This window comes from Argopecten irradians, chromosome 4 (genome assembly GCF_041381155.1).
Source record: "Argopecten irradians isolate NY chromosome 4, Ai_NY, whole genome shotgun sequence".
In the NCBI taxonomy this organism is placed as follows: domain Eukaryota; kingdom Metazoa; phylum Mollusca; class Bivalvia; order Pectinida; family Pectinidae; genus Argopecten; species Argopecten irradians.
Genome location: NC_091137.1, coordinates 52212363 through 52230460, shown reverse-complemented (window position 1 = coordinate 52230460; position 18098 = coordinate 52212363). Strand labels below are relative to the sequence as shown.

Here is an 18098-nt window from a genome sequence, read left to right as displayed (position 1 = left end):
CGGGACTAGCCCGAGAAACTCTGACACCAGACATATACATTATGACATAGGTAGATGTCTGATTTAGGACACTAGACATCTATCTGGGCTTCGCCGTGCATGGACGCATGTGACTAAGTCGTTTGATCACGATTGCGACCACATGCTTGAATTTCAAGTTGACTGGTGTACAGGTAATTTTACTTGCTGTATTAAATGATGAAACCATAAAAAAATGTTGTTCGTGAATAAATGTTTAATTATGTTTTGTTTTCCATCCTTTTAAGGTTGTCGACCTAACGTCGTTGCAAGGGATGGAGGAATGTGAGTGTTTTATTAGCACTACATATATGGAAAAATTGCAACGAACAATATTCTTGTATTTGGCTTATACTATAAACTTGTAAAATATGCAACGCTCAGATAATCGTGTCATACTAATATTCTTCATAGTTGATATAAACTTCGTTTTGAAAATTGCCTTTTATGAAGTTTCAAATATATCAACATAGGACTGCTAATCTTTATTTAGACTTCGGACCATTGGACCTGAAGGTGACCAGAACTTCGTCTGACAGTGCCAACGTCCAGTGGAATTTCGGACCGAGTTGTTACGACCGAACAGACATACTTCTAGTGTATAATACCTCTGACAGCGAAACACAGATAATACATCCCCAAAAAGACTCTAATTACTACACTCTTGGAAATCTTGATGCTGAAACTGCATACACTGCCTACATGGTATTTGAATACGGAACGGAGAAGAGTGACCCAATACAAATCTCATTTACGACAGGTACGTATTACGTGAAAAGACGACAAGTATGGTAAGATGGATGTACAGCTTCTAATCGTAAATACTAAAGTGTAAAATTTCGCGTTTACACTCCTAACGACCTCTTCACGGCGATTTAATTTCACGATTTACAGTTCTATAATTAACATTTCTTTGTTTTCATACTAAATATAACTTTCCAATTATTTTTTTATATCACTATGAAAATAAATATCCGAAAATGGCGCGGAACCACGACGTTATCGTGACGTCATTAGAAAAATAAATCCTTGAAAAATATCTAGACTATCGTACATTAAAACTTTTTATTTTATTTTATAAAATACGTTATGAAATTACTTATACATGTAAGCATTGATGTCACTTTTTTTATTGTCATCGGGTTATGAACAAATTTCTTTTGCAAACTGTGTAGATCTGCTTAGCGGATTCTTACAAAAGTTTGCAAACATCTTTTTGTGCTCGACGAAATTAAAAAAATAGTGACATCAATGCTTAAGGATGTACTTCTCTGAGAAGTCAAAATTTTCTTTTATTAAACTTTATTTCTTATATAGATTTTTGGAAATAGGTGTTTATACCATAAATATGGAAGGACAAACATATGTCCACGAGATCGTCTTTGAGCTATTGTCACTCAAAGATATTTAGTTGACAAAATGTTGGATTTTATGGAATTTTCGACGTTTTGACCATATTCACAAGAAATTAAAGTCATAGTTTCCAAACGAGGTGTTTGATTTGTTCGGACGTTTTTAGCAATTATTTCCCAGTAGAAGACTACTAGAAAATAATTTCTTTAAAAATATATACCAGTTTTGATTAAGACCATTTTCTATGAATAACAACATGTGCTACCCCTACCCCTTAATTTTTAGCGACAAATTAAATCATTTTCAGCCTTTTTTGCCAATTAACCCTTTTTAGAAAAAGTTCTGGTATTAAACTTTTGTTGATATTTTGCATATCAATAGGGAAAGGGTTGTTCTTTCTAAACAAGGTAGAAAAATAGGATGTCAGTGTTCTTACATTTTTGCCCAATTTGAATATCTGTTATTATTTTAGAGTAAAACATGAAAGTGACAAAAGTGTATCATTTCACACATTAATGCTCTGTATTTTAATTACCACGAACCTATTAAAGATTTACAGCAAAAATTAACTCGATGCAGCTAAAAATGCTAGCGCAGTGATTTTTTTTAAATCAATTGATTTTCGTGATTTCTTATCGTCTGCGATATACGCAAAAGTTATTCACACGCGAAAGCATCATAACATTAATGCATTACAATGATGCCTTGTTGTTTTAGGGGCCCAAGAAGGGTTTTCTGTCGGGCTTATAGCAGGGATTTCTTCAGGTTTGTGAATACTTACTCCAACATTCGTGATATAATGTAAATATATTACATCACATTTCAAGTTTCAAAAATATTAAAACAACGTCTCATGAACTCATTTCTATGCCAGCAAAATCTGAAAAAATAACATTGCTATCACTAAAAGATAATCAATGAGTAATTTATACGGTGTGAAAATGATGCATTTGTTCGCTTATTGGTTCAGAAATTCCAAATCATAAGCCAGTATTATATTTTGTAGTGTGGATATATTATTTTCTTATACTATATGTTATTGCAATAAAATGATAAAGTACAATGATCAAAATTATGTTATACTAAATTATATTTTCATGTGTTACTGTTCCAGTAAGCGTGATTCTTGTGGGCTGTAGTAATCGCCGTATAGTACTATGGCGAACTGGCAAGCTAAATCGCTACAAGGAATCTATATACGGACATATCGGCCTACAAAGACGGACGGTCAGGCTCAGGAAATCCAACAATTATTCTGACTCAAAGACAATTGAACAAGCAAACGACAGAAAATCCTTTGCGGTAATTATTCATATCATGATGGTGTAATAATATTATAAGACTCTTTCATATGTGGATATGAAGGATAGGGATATTCTACCCGAGGGTCACAAAATGTAGTAAAACCCGAGGCTTGCCGAGGGTTTTGCAACATTTTGTGATCCCGAGGGTAGAATATCCCTATCCTTCATATCCACTTATGAAAGAGTATTTTTCTTTCATACCTCGACGTTTTATTGCAATTTTACAACTATAATATCTCGCCATTTTGAAATAAATTCGATGAAATCCACGACTGAAAGTCAATTTTCCATACATGAAAATTTACGTGATATTTTCAACACAAATTCCGTTGTTTGCATCTTTTATAATAAAACCAGTCAAGTTTGTGAAAAAAATGTTAAAATTTTACCGAGGAAATAGAAATTTTGTTGACGCCGTGACGTCACGAGGCTTTATTGCCCTAAATATAAAAATAAAGTCACAAAAGTGTATCGTTTAACATATTAATGCTCAATATTTTAATTACTACGAACCTAGTAACGATTTACAGCAAAAATTAGCTAAATACAGCTAAAAATACTGGCGCAGTGATGATTTAAGTAAAAACAATTTCAGTAAAAAATGGTAAAACTGTTGCTCTATTTGAAGCGAAAAAAGACACAATTTCAAAATGGCCGCCAAATGGGCCATTTCTTAAAATCCCCGTATAAAAAAATCTACTAAAAATAGAAATGTAATTTTTTGACAAAATTTGCATCTGGCAACTTGCTACAGATACTGATAAATTATATTTGAAAATCTCATAACTTCTTTGATCTATGTTGAAACGAGACTTCAACGGGACTGAAACCTCAGAAGAATACATCCTTAAGTAGCAATTTAAAGAATTTACCTATAATTCCCCTATTGGGCCCCGCCCCTCCTGCCCCGGGGACCAGAGCCAAAATTTATACAAACTCAGTTCTTATTCTCCCAAGGATATTTCTGGCCAAATTTGGTTACAATCCATGTAGAACTCTATGACTAGTAGCGAATTAAAGGATTTACCTCTATTTCCCCTATTAGGCCCCACCCCTCCAGCCCCCGGGGGGCCAGAGCCAAAATTTATACAAGTTCTGTTCCCCTTCCCCCAAGGATGTTTGTGGCAAAATTTAGTTACAATCCATGTAGAACTCTATGACTAGTAGCGATTTAAAGGATTTACCTCTATTTCCCCTATTGGGCCCCGTCCCTCCTGCCCCCGGGGGGTCAGAGCCAAAATTTATACAAGTTCTGTTCCCCTTCCCCCAAGGATGTTTCTGGCCAAATTTGGTTACAATCCATGCAGAACTCTAGGACAAGTAGCGATTTATAGGATTTACCTCTATTACCCCTATTGGGCCCCGCCCATCTTGCCCCCTGGGGGTCAGAGCCAAAATTTATACAAGTTCTGTTCCCCTTCCCCCAAGGATGTTTCTGGCCAAATTTGGTTACAATCCATGCAGAATTCTAGGACAAGTAGCGATTTATAGGATTTACCTCTATTTCCCCTATTGGGCCCCGCTCCTCCTGCACCCAGGGGGTCAGAGCCAAAATTTATACAAGTTCTGTTCCCCTTCCCCCAAGGATGTTTGTGGCCAAATTTGGTTACAATCCATGCAGAACTCTAGGACAAGTAGCGATTTATAGGATTTACCTCTATTACCCCTATTGGGCCCCGCCCCTCCTGCCCCCTGGGGGTCAGAGCCAAAATTTATACAAGTTCTGTTCCCTTCCCCCAAGGATGTTTCTGGCCAAATTTGGTAACAATCCATCCAGAACTCTAGGACAAGTAGCGATTTAAATGAAATGTTGACGGACGGACGACGGACGGACGACGGACGGACGGACGACGGACGGACGGACGGACGACGGACGCCGTGCCATGACATAAGCTCACCGGCCCTTCGGGCCAGGTGAGCTAAAAATGTTACAAATCAAGAATTCTGATTTGCATTGATAACATAAATGATAAATCTCAATGTACAACAGCATGGCCATCAATTGTTGTCAAATTGCAATGGTAAAGAAATTTTTTATATACTTTTTTAGAGTTAATTTTCTATTTCCTTCTACACAAAAAAAAAAAAAAAAACATGCGTTATGCAATACAATAATCCAAAAACATTGCAATTCCTTAGATAAATGAATTTGATATTGGTGTACATCATATCATACACATCATGTAAATTCCCAGTTGGACAACTATAAATTCCAGGTAAAAGTGTTGTATTATAAATGCAAGCACTCTATCATAAGATGACAATTTATTTCATTATACGTAGATAAACAAATAGCAAATCACAAAGTAGGGTCGACCATGAGTCAATGATTTATAAATATTTCCTTCTCTCTTTCTTTTGAGAAAATGGCAAAAAAATGTCATTTATCACTCCAAGATTTTGTTATTATGTCTACCTTGTATTTATCATATCCTTTAAATCCCTTTACGGCAATCTTCAATTTACTCTGACAACATCAATTGGATAGTATCCTATATATAACTTATTCGTGCATATGCATATTATTTCTTTCATTCCTGCATATTTAATCGATATTGATTGAAAGGCTTTTTTGGTATCATAAGCAATGTCAATAAAGCTAGAGCGCATCATGAAATTTGCCTCCCTCCAGTTGGTATTCATATTGACTATGAATGCCAACTGAGAGCCAATGCTTATATTAATATTTACAACATGAACTCACTCAAGGTTATCTGTATTTTACACAATATAATAAGCCACCTATATTTCAAATTATTTTGTAAATGTTGAAAATATCAAAATACATTTTAATTTGCATGTATACTTTTCAAGCCATCATTAGGTAATAGAAGCTTTTTTAGGTATTTTTATTTCAACATAAGTATGTTAATTTAACACTGCTTGTGTCCGTTTTTATCATAATAATGGAATTCAGTCTGTTTTATGAAAATTAGATCGTGGTTTTAATCTAAGAAGCATGCATAATTATGGGGAATAAACACAAAGAGTAAATTCTGCAATCATAATTTGAATAATAATAAGGTATCAACCATGAAACAGTGTCTCATTAAATTCAGTGATTTCATTCTGATGTACTGAAAATACAGTTTCAGTGTTTTTTTTATTCATATATGATTTTCATATGTATTTTAGGAAAAGGCAAAAAAGATGATTTTAAGGCCATTACATTAATCATAGAAATGATCATGTCGCTCAAGTATATATAGATTTCATGATTTTAGTGACACCTCCAAAGTTGAATCTTTGTTAAGCTAGCGAGATGCAGCAAACAACATATTTTATTTTGAACATTTGTTTACATAAATGATAGAAGAAATGAAATTGTAAACCATAATTTGACTTCATGGTCTGAATGTATGTACTTGTTTCACTTATAACCATAGATGTAAATGTAATATTTTTTGCAATACTGCCACAAATGCTAATATAATTCAAAATGATTTTTAGTTTTAATTTATGTCAATTATATGACATTACAATGGTTTAAGATACACCATTCTGTTTGTACAATTATCATTATAGTAAAAAAAAAATCTAATGATAAATATATGACTAATTCATAATAAAAACATTAAACTGTTAGGCAGATTTCTATTCCCCAGAAAACAGATACTGTGTGTTATATGAAAATTAAGCTTAATTCAAAGCTTTGTGTATCTATCAGCAGTCAAATGTCTTGTGACCGACTTTGATATAGATCATTTCAACAATATTCAACTGATCACAGAAAAACCATATATATGTTTACTTGACTTTTTTTTTATCAAAATTCTTATAAATGAAAGAAAAGATTTTAAAATAAAGAAAGCAAAAGTCTTATATTCATTAAAAAAAAGTTTTTTTGTACTACACTCTTGTGTTGCTCACTTATGTATGCAAGTAAAACCATGCACACATAATGTAAGCCTTATATTGTCTTGAACCTCAGGTCTGTTTTCAAAAGCATTATTTAAAGTACACGGAAAGAAAGTTTGATTAATTTACTTTTTTAAATTATAACTTTTAGGTCTATAAGACTTAGATAGCAAGAACAGTAACAGAGATTATGTGTTTAGGTTAGATGGGGGAGTCACCAGTGTGTATAGATTGTGTGGACAGCAGTCAGCTGGAAGGTAAGGTACTAGCCTAGCTGTGTATTAGGTGCCATTGTACACATGCAGGCACAGGGGGAGCTCGAGTAGGAGGGGGGATTGAGATGCAGTACACAGTATAGATCAACAGCATTTAAATTAGAGGAGAGGGGTTAGATGTAGTACACAGTATAAGTCAACAGCATTTAAATTAGCTGGTCAACGGCATTTAAATTAGCGTGTCATAGGTCAACGGCATTTAAATTACTGAGTTGAAAGGTTACTGAAAGTAGTACCTATGACTCAAGCCATACAAAGTATGGCTTAAGTCAAAAACCTAGAGCATAGATGTACAGGGTTTCCATAATTCAAATCACAATCCAATTAACGGATGTCCTAACCTGATTGACAGTAAGACAATAGCAAATACCCGATATAGTCCACTTAATAGCAAATTGCCCGCGGCCAGGTAATTACAGGTGAGTTTGATGAATGATATGGCGTTGTGTACAGGTAAACAACATCCTGGTCAAGGTATTACATAACCATCAAACCAAAGGCATGGCTAATTATATATCTATAATATCGGTGTATCTACTCGTATATCGATTAAAAATTGAAAGCAACCACACGGTCTGAAAAATAGTTTGTTTTGCTTAATATCTCAATTATTTGATCTTTTATAATATCAAAAGTAATTCATGTTGAAACGTTTTACGGTTTTGTAATAAATGTATCCCGATTTATTCGGTTAGCAACACACAACACAATGTTTGTAATGATCAATCATCGATATGTACGTATGTCAAGCATCATATCCTTGATGCTTTAATCAAGGATTTCTTAAATTGTTACGTAAAATTTCATTTTACAGTCACAAACTTTGCAATTCACAATGTATCAAAGATACAGCCTACAGGAAAATATTATCTAATTTAAGCTTATTCGTTGCTGAACTCCTCGACAAAAATATCTGAAACTTTTATTTCTGTGTGGATTTTTTTTTCATAATTACACGAAGATACCTGCTATTAGAGCATAAATAAGTGTATTTGAAACATCGAATTTCACTCTTTCAGATATTTATATTCGAGCCAAAGTTATTGTACGATTAACTTCACTCAAAAGTAATCATAAACAATCTTTGATCGGCTTTTCCTGTGAGCGTCGATGTAAGTGATAGCACATCAGTTATAGTACAGCTATAAGCCACGGACTATTGTGACGTCACACGGTTTAGAGCTAGAAAATATGCATAATCGGGTGGTCAGAAAATTTGACCTCGATATCGGCGGTTTACAGATTATTCCGGTTGCGCGCGGCACGGAGAGGTTTTTACATGGTCTAATAAAGCCATTTCCAGCATAAACTGAAATTATCATTTTTGACTGCACAAATCCTTTAAGACTATCTCTAGTCCAAAAGGTTTCGGCAATAGCATTCATTTTTTTATATTTGAGATGAATGCATCAAATCGGATCTGTTCCCGACATCGACTGTGCATTGTGTAACGTAAGGCCTACCTGTACCTGCAGTTATCGTGATTTTTCATGCAACTTAGTAGAATTTTACGATGCATACGCAGTAGAAAGATATAAGCTAAAAAAGATTGTATTGTACAATTTCTCATTGCAAATAACTTTTTCTCCGTATCAACGTAACACGAGCCTGTGCTTCGTCTCGGCGAAATCTAACTCATTCCTCTCAGGGGGTGTCTTCACCGACGTTCGAGCATATCAGAAAAAAAATCAATAAAATAACAAACAAAGACTATCGTATACCAGGTATATTAAAGAGCACCAAAAAACTTTGTGATTTGTGATCAATGTGTTATTATATTTTTTTTCCACTTTTCTTCATGCTGAAACAACAGCTACATGCACATCACATTTACAAATTTTTTATTTTTCCTATTAGGAAATACTCAATCATACATAATAATAAAAAAATAACAATGTTATCTGCTTCTTATAAAAAAATCACTGTATATAAAAAACAGATATCTGGCTTAGTGTTAACGTGCAGATCTTCTGATCTTTCTATTCTCACAACCGGCGGCAATTTTTTTAATATATCATGCAAACATGCCTATTCAAGCTATTCACAATATCTGGCGAGGGGTTCATGTACATGTAGCTCTATTACTACAAAATAAATAATTATATATCTGAGGATTTACATCGGGTATATACATGTACACGGTCAGTATCTTACAATAGCTAGGCCAAGGACGTGTCATTGAATAGGCCTGTTAGTTTTATTTTGGTGTTGACACGGAAAGACGAGATGACTCCTGTCTCCTGGACATTAAAACAAATCATTTATTTCATCTAGGCAAATAATAATTTGAAAATTCCATACACCGCCTGCAAGGAGACGTCCTACGCCTATCGCTACCCACAATACACTCGATCGTGGTCTTATACATATGTATTATGTAACTTTTCATCGATAATTTGATCCAGATATATCTGTCTTCGACAATTATATTTAGAATTATGAATATGGGGAAGGAACGTGTGTACAAGATAAAAACAACCCATCTCAACTGCTATTCCGGGACCGTGAAATGTAATGTTGGTCACCTCAGCCCAAGCACAGGGGCACGCAAATTATTCATCATGTAAAATAATTCCTATGTACGTCATGTCCACATGACTGAAAATTGTGAAAAAAGAATTATATATTATTTAAATATTGGTTAGCTTGTAATTAACTTACATTCTATATAAATAATAATAAAAATACTGTAAGAGGTATCTTCATAATTCCAATTGTTCTGAAATCAGAACGATTTTTTAAGTGTTCCAGCAAAACTAATATAGTGTAACTTGGTACTTACTTTTGGAGGAGAAAATCGACTTTTTTTTGTCCGTACTTCTCTGATGCAAATATTCGCTGTTGCCATACTTGGAAGGTCTTTATCACTACGGTGTTTATTCCCGTTGAAAACAAACGTTCTGACGCCCTTCGCGGGTTAAGTTCATTTTAAGAATTTAAAATCAACAAAAGGAGCGGAATAATATCAAGAAACAATGCATTTTCAGCTGTAATATCGACATTAGTCGGGCACAGAACTCGATACCGGATAATAAGAATTTCCTGTAATAGTTGCAATAGGAAAATATTACGATGTCAGTAAATAAATGTTTAATTTCTTTCGTTTGATTCAATTTCTAAAATTGTTGACTTGATCCCCAACATTCCAGTGACGTCACTTTTAGTAGGAATGAATGAAACGACAGTCAATCCCGCCAAACAGTGACGTCACAATTACCGGAATGAACATTCTGTGTAAATAACAGGCAATTTGCTTTCGTTTTGATTACCATCTTCTGTATGTATAATGAAAAAGTTGCAGGATAAACAGAATACCCGGTCGCTATCTTACAATACAAGTTTTATTTTGGTGTCGACAGGGAAAACAGAGATGACTCTGCAAAACCTCCTCATCTCATCTCATCTCATCGCACAAACGATAGCAGCAGCGATATTAATTATAGCAAAATAAAAATGTCCAACGTTGGAAATATTGCAAGTACATTCATTATTTACATAAACCAGTAATTAGAATAATCATTTATTTCATCTAGACTAGATCATTTGCAAATCCCATACACCGCCTGCAAGGAGACGTCCTTGGCCTATCGCTACCCGAGATTCTCTCGATCGTGGTCCTATATTATGTAACTTTTTATGGGATATTTAATCTAGATATATCTGTTTTCGACAGTTAAATTTCTATGAACATGTGTAAAACAAGCAGTCTCAACTGCTATTCCGAGACCATAAAATGAAAATTTGGTCACCTCGGCCAAAACACAGAGGCACGCATATTATGACAGAAACGTTTACTAGTGAATTGATACGTATGTCATTTGCAGGTGTATATCATGACGTTTCAAGTGGCTGCCCGTATTATTTTTTGTGAAAAATGAATTATATATATGTTATAAAATTCGGTTGGCTTTTTTATTGTCATTATTATATACACTGTATGTGATATTTAAACGAAAAACATATTTTACCTAAGAAGCCAATTATACATATAATGTAAGTATCGGTTAGCTTGTAATAATAATAATAATAATAATAATACTGGACGCAGGCATAATGCCTATATATCCAGATCGCTAATCATACTATACATCCCGACAATTAATAAGTTCAGTATTATCTATCTCATGATTAAAGTAGCATCCGGGCTGCCCCCAATGCTTATCCAAGCGAGATTCAAATGTTTTTATTGATGGTGACGTAACCACGGCTTCGGGAAGAGAGTTCCAGTGATTGATGATCCGCTCCTTGAATGAATACTTTCTCAAATTTAGACGACTTCGTCGTTTTAACAATGTCAAAGAGTGGCCCCTAGTTCTTTTGTTGTTATTTTGAATTAAAAATCCCTCTACGACGACTCGATCATATCCTCCATGTATCAATTTATATACTTGGATCATGTCTCCTCTAAGCCTTCTGTGTTTTAGTGTAGGTAACTTCAGGATCCTCAGTCTGTTTTCATAGGTTAAATCTTTCATTCCCGGTATTTGTTTTGTTGCTCTTCTTTGTACATTTTCTATCTCGTTTATTTGTGATTGTAAGTACGGGTTCCATATGCAGGCTCCATATTCCAAATGTGGTCTGACAAGTGCTTTATATAATAGACAGAATGTTTGATTATCTAAATAATTATAGGTTCTTCGGATGGTTCCCATTATTCTATTTGCTTTATTGACGGCATCATGAATATGTTCACTGAAGCTTAGGCTGTTGTCTGTTGTTATCCCAAGATCCTTTTCTTTCAAGACCTCCTCTAATTGTACCTGTATTCTTCCTTCCAAAGTGTCTTTATATAAATGTAGGGCCGTTTTATTTGGGTTCTTCCCTAGATATAGCACCTTACATTTATCAGGATGAAATTTTAAAAGCCATCGATCAGACCAGTTTTGGAGTTGATTAAGATCATCCTGTAGATTTGTGTTTTCGTTATATTTAAAAAGTTTAGTATCATCTGAAACAAGTAAGTTGCTGATTTAATAGTTTCTGGAAGGTCATTATTATAGATTACAAACAAAATCGGTCCTAAAACACTTCCCTGGGGGATACCACTTGTCACCTCCATCCATTTTGACAGTTCTCCGTTTACCGATACTTGCTGTTTCCGGTTAGTTAAAAAACTTTCTACCCATTTAATGATTTCAGGTGATAATCCGTATGATTTTAATTTGCCGATGAGCCGTAGGTGTGGGACTGTGTCAAAGGCTTTCATGAAGTCTAGATATATGGTTTGGATTGATCCTCCTTGGTCGATAACTTCTGTCCACTTATCAATAACTTTAAGTAACTGTAAAATAGTTGATCTTCCCTTGATGAATCCATATTGCTGTTTACTAAGAAGATTATTCTTCTCTAGATGATCCATTATTCTTTTCCTCACAATTTTTTCCATAGTTTTACAAACAACACTCGTCAAACTTACTGGCCTGTAATTCCCTGGATTTTTCTTGTCTCTTTTTTTGTGGATCGCAGTTATCTGACTTTCCTTCCAGGTATTGGGGAGTTCTCCTGTTTTTAGTGACCAGTTAAATATTTCACTCAAAGGAGTCTTCAGTATGTCCGCTGTTTCTTTTAGTACTTTCGGGTGAATATTATCTGCTCCTGGTGATTTGGTTGGATTTAATGACTTCAAAATATTTAATACTTCCAGTTCTGATATATCAGTGTTAATAAATGGATATTCTATGCTAAGTTTCTTCAATACGGGAATATCATCTTGTGGTTCTACGGTGAAAACACTTGAAAAATAGTCCGCTAATGCGTTTGCTTTATCTTGATCAGAGTGGGCGATGGTCAGTTCGTTTCCACATTTAATGTGCAGCTCTGTGATTCCGGATTTCGATTTAGTTTTTGAATTTGCATATCTCCAAAACTTTTTCGGGTTCGTCTTGACATCTTTAGCGATATCCTTTTCTAAACACTTTTTAAATTTCCTTATTAATGCTTTAACTTTGTTTCTTGCTTTCACGTATTCGTTATATTTCCGCACTTCCCTGGTTTCAAGATATCTCTGCCAGCTCCTATGTTTCCGTTTTATAGCCTGTACAGTTTGATTGTCGAGAGGATTTTGCCTTTTCTTCGTTTCTTGAATGTTCTTTGGTATATTCATATCAATAGTGGATTTTACAATCTTCTGAAATAATTCGTATTTTGATTTAGTGTCCGGTGCGCGCTGTAATATTTCCTTCCAATCTATCGATAGATCTGTCCTTATTTGTTTGTAATCGCCCTTGTTGAAGTTATACTTAACTGTTTTGCTAATGTTATAAGTTTTTGTACAGTTCAGTTCAAAAAATATAGTACCATGGTCGCTCTTTCCTAATCCGCTTTTTATTGCAATGTTGCTAATCATATCTTGTTCGTTTGTAAATATTAGGTCTAAAATACTGGGTTCATTATTTGCTCTGATTCTCGTTGGATTCCTTATATGTTGAAATAAAAACGCATCTTTGATTGATTCAATGAATTGGTATTCCAAATGTTTTGCTTTTCTAGATGGAGTCAACTGATCCCAATTGATATATGTCAAATTAAAGTCTCCCATTATTAGCAAATGTGATGTTTTCATCTCTACTATATTGGTAAGTAGCGCGCACAAATCTCTGTTGTTTTCATCCTCGCTGTTTGGACTCCTGTACAGGCACCCAATAGTTAATATGTTTCCATTATCAAGATTTATTTTTACCCATAATTGTTCATTAAATGTTTTGTTGATTGATATTTCCGTAGCTCCTAGTTTGTGTGCCGTGTATATGATAATTCCTCTAGATCCATTTTTTTGCTCCATCTCTCCGGGAAAAGCTTCAAATCCATCAATATTCAACTCAGACTTGTTTATTTGGTATCTTTAATTTTTAGGAAAAGCCTCGACAACTCCTATGATATCTAACTTTTCATGATATATTAAAGATTTAAGTTCCTCGATTTTGTTGGTGAGAGTATCTGCATTTGTAAACATACATCGGAATTTTTCGACATGCATTAATCTTTTCTTACTGCCAGGCGGACGATTTTCCTGTTCCACGGCGGTCCCCGTACCCGATGCATGAATTCCCCCGATTCTTTCTTTTCCCTTTCCTTCGCCTCATTTCTAAGAGCGGTTTCCGCTTCCCTTTCTTGTTTTGTGAGGTCGTTACTGATACGAATTTCTTTGTATTTATCGCTGTTTTTCAATTCAGATATATGTCTGAAGAGTGATTTCTTTCTCTCGGAGGATACAAAAGAAACCAACAGCGGCCTCGATTTCACATTTGTTTTGTCAAATTTGCCAAGTCTTATAACTTTAGCTACATTGTCCTCATAAATAACTTTGCATGTTTTGAGCATCTCCCGTATTTCTTTCTCATCCGCTGCTTTTCTCGCGGACCCGTCTGCACCGGATTGCTCCTTTATTCCGAAGACAATGATGTTTGCTTCCCTGGTTTTTCGTTCATTGATTTCCGTGATAACATCCAGTTGATGGGTAGTGGCTTCCTTTCCATTTTTCTTAGTTTCATGCTGTTCGCTTTCTTCTTCACTTTTCTTTAACTCGTGTCTTATCATTTTCTTAATATGTTCTTCACTACACATATTATGAACTCTTGCCTCCAGCGATTTGATTCTTTCCTCAAACATTTCTCTTAATTCTGCACACCTCTGTTCAATTTGTATTTCTGTCTGGAGGTTTGTTTCTACTGTGGCAAGGCAAGGAGGACAAAACCACATGGAGTCCACAGAGTTACTTAATACGGCATGCTCGTTGTCATTTTTGTTGACACATTTGATGCAGTATTTATGACTACATCTCCGACATTTCAGTACCTTTGTATTGGAATCCGGTATTACTGAGTGTAATAAGTATTGTAAAACGAACGCACCGATAGTTTCATTGAGTTGTACATTAGAGTTATCTCCCTTGATGACCATGCTTTCGGCCCAGCCATCTTGGTGGGCTGCTGTACGTTACTATGTTTGAAATAAACAACACATGAACCCACAGAGGCAATCATCGTTTATTACAATTGGCGACGAGGAAGTGGACGAGGTACACACTACACAGAACAGGATGGCGACTTTTGGGAAAATCGACGAGTTTAAAAGTGAAACGGAGGTTTGGAGCCAATACGTTGAACGGTTGGAACATTACTTCGCAGCCAACGAGATTACCGATGCAGGAAAACAAAGGTCAGTTTTGTTATCGGTATGTGGCGGCAAAACGTATAAACTGATTAGCAGTTTGGTAGCCCCGGCTAAACCGGGCGATAAGACATTTGATGAACTGAAAACTCTCGTACAAAACCATCAACATCCGAAACCTTCAGAAATCGTACAAAGGTACAAATTCCATAATAGATTCCGACAAAATGGCGAATCAGTTGCTAACTATGTAGCAGAATTACGTCGCTTAACAGAAGACTGTAATTTTGGGGACACTCTTGAAAGTATGCTCAGAGATCGATTGGTATGTGGTGTAAACGATGACAGGATTCAGAGGCGTCTGTTATCAATGGGCCAATTGACATTCAAAATGGCACTGGACACAGCCACGGCAATGGAAATGGCTAGTAAGAATGTAGCAGATCTACAGCAAACCAAATCAGCGACCACCCAAATACATAAGATTAGTAACAGGTCTAAAGGCCAGCATGAACATGGTGCTAAAGTTGTCAAAAACATGGATCATAAATATGATTGCTCAGGGTGTGGGGGTAAACACCCAAGGGCTGAATGCAAATTCAAGGATGCGGAATGTTTTTTGTGTGGAAAGAAAGGACACATTGCCAAGAAATGTCGATCAGGGAAGCAAAAGACACAAAAGCATGTGAAACACAAAACGACACTGAGCAGTTTTGGGGATAAGAAACGCTCAACTGGAACACACTACCTAAATGATAGTGATGATGACAACGAGGTTTATTCCATGTTTCGTCTATCCGAGGGTAAGAAAGACCCATACCTAGTGAACATGAACATTGAAGGTCGCTCAGTTCAAATGGAGGTCGATACAGGTGCATCTGCTACTATTTTAAGTCGTGCTACAGTGAGACAGCAGGGAATTCGCGTAGCATTTAGGAAGTCAGAGAAACGGCTTAAGACTTATACAGGTGAGGAAATTCCTATTTTGGGAGTTGGCCAAGTGAATGTATCATACAAAGGCCAAGCAGAACGACTACCACTAGTATTAGTGGAAGGGAATGGCCCAAGCCTATTGGGTCGAGACTGGCTAACAAAATAAAGCTGGATTGGACAGAGATAGTTCACACTATCAAATCAGAGCCTGAGGTGCCAGACAGCGTTGAAAATATCCTCACGAGTTTAAAGAGGTTTTCACAGAGGAACTTGGTACAGTGAAAGGTGTGAAAGCACACATCTATATTGAGCCTGATGTCAAGCCACGTTATTTCAAACCGAGACCAGTACCATACGCTCTACGAGAGAAGATAGAATCAGAACTTGATCGGTTGGTCAAGGAGGGTACTATCAAGCCTGTTGAGTTTTCAGAATGGGCCGCACCTATTGTTCCTATTGTTAAGGAGGATAAGTCTGTACGAATTTGTGGCGATTACAAAATAACTGTCAACGAGGTGTCGAAGTTAGACAATTATCCGATTCCGAAAATCGATGACTTATACGCAACCTTAAGTGGTGGAAAGGAATTCACCAAACTTGATCTCAGCAATGCTTACCAGCAATTAGAGCTTGAAGAGGAATCGAAACCTTATGTGACAATAAACACTCACAAGGGGTTATATAGTTATAATCGCCTTCCATACGGAGTTGCTTCTGCTCCAGGGATCTTCCAAAGGACGATGGAGAACATCCTACAAGGAATTCAAAGAGTCATCGTGCGTATCGATGACATCCTGGTTACAGGTGCAACCAGATCGGAGCATTTGTCAAATGTACGTGAAGTACTTAAAAGGTTGGCATCCAGAGGGATACGGTTAAAACGGAAGAAATGTATTTTCCTAGCTAAAGAGGTTATTTATCTAGGACACAGGGTGTCGGAGGAGGGCATACATCCTATACCTGACAAGGTGAAGGCCATTCAGAGTATGCCTCCACCGAACAATGTAAAGGAACTACAGGCTTTCCTGGGAATGCTGAATTTTTACAACAGATTCCTCCCTAACCTGTCGACAGTGTTGTCTCCCCTGCATGAATTATTATCACAGAACTGCAAATGGAAGTGGGAGAAACAGCAAGATAAGGCATTTAAAGCGGCTAAGGAGCTGTTGATGTCAGCAGAAGTGCTGGTGCACTACGACCCTGAAAAACCCATCATACTCTGTTGTGATGCGTCTCCTTATGGAATAGGAGCAGTGTTAGCGTTGAAGATGGAAGATGGTTCGGAACAACCTGTCGGTTATGCCTCTCGTACTCTTTCACCAGCTGAGAGGAACTACTCACACTTGGAAAAGGAAGGTCTAGCATTGGTGTTTGGAGTGAAGAAATTTCATCAATACCTGTACGGACAACCTTTCACTCTTTATACAGACCACAAACCGCTGTTAGGTCTACTGAAGGAGGATAAGAGAGTGCCAGAACTTTCTGCAGCACGTATCCAACGTTGGGCATTAACGCTGGCAGCTTACGAGTATACCCTTGTCTATCGTGAAGGACAAAGGAATTATGCGGATGGATTGAGTCGCTTACCTATGTTAGAACTATCCAAAGAACCTCCAGTACCAGGGGAGGTAATCCTTGCTATGGAACAGATCGAGGACTTGCCCATTAACGCAACCCAGATTAGGCAGTGGACAGATCAAGACCCAGTCTTGTCCAGAGTGCGAAACTTGGTGCAATCAGGTTGGCCAGCTAAGAGTCCAGACCAGTTAATCACACCCTATTTTAAGGTCAGGTCAGAGCTCAGTATTCAAGACGGATGTATACTCAGGGGGAGTAGAGTAATCATACCCCTGAAGGGTCAACCAACCATGCTCCAGAGTCTGCATGAGGGTCATCCTGGAGAGAACAGGATAAAAAGTCTCGCCCGAGGATATGTGTGGTGGCCAGGACTAGATTCAGATCTGGAAGAGACAGTAGGGAGTTGTGTCAATTACACAGGAAACCCCCGCCTGAGGTACCATTACATCCCTGGGAATGGCCTAGTCGTCCATGGTCCAGACTACATATAGACTATGCGGGACCATTCATGAACAAGATGATCTTGGTGATCATAGACGCTCACTCGAAATGGATTGAGGCTCATGTTATGAACAGCTCTACGTCATCAGCGACAATAGAGAAACTCAGGGTGACATTCAGCACACATGGACTACCTGAGATGATCGTATCAGATAATGGCCCTAGCTTC

At 36.6% G+C, this 18098-nt stretch overlaps 1 protein-coding gene and 1 long non-coding RNA gene across 2 annotated transcripts in view; one reads left to right on the top strand and one right to left on the bottom strand.

Annotated features, from left to right (window-relative positions):
- LOC138321984 (uncharacterized) overlaps positions 1-18098 on the bottom strand; it is a 91688-nt gene that overhangs the window by 71494 nt on the left and 2096 nt on the right. The window lies entirely within an intron of this gene.
- LOC138322549 (uncharacterized) lies at positions 261-2136 on the top strand. The gene is made up of 3 exons (XR_011208424.1): positions 261-303; positions 512-778; positions 2089-2136. It is a non-coding gene; the product is annotated as an uncharacterized lncRNA (long non-coding RNA).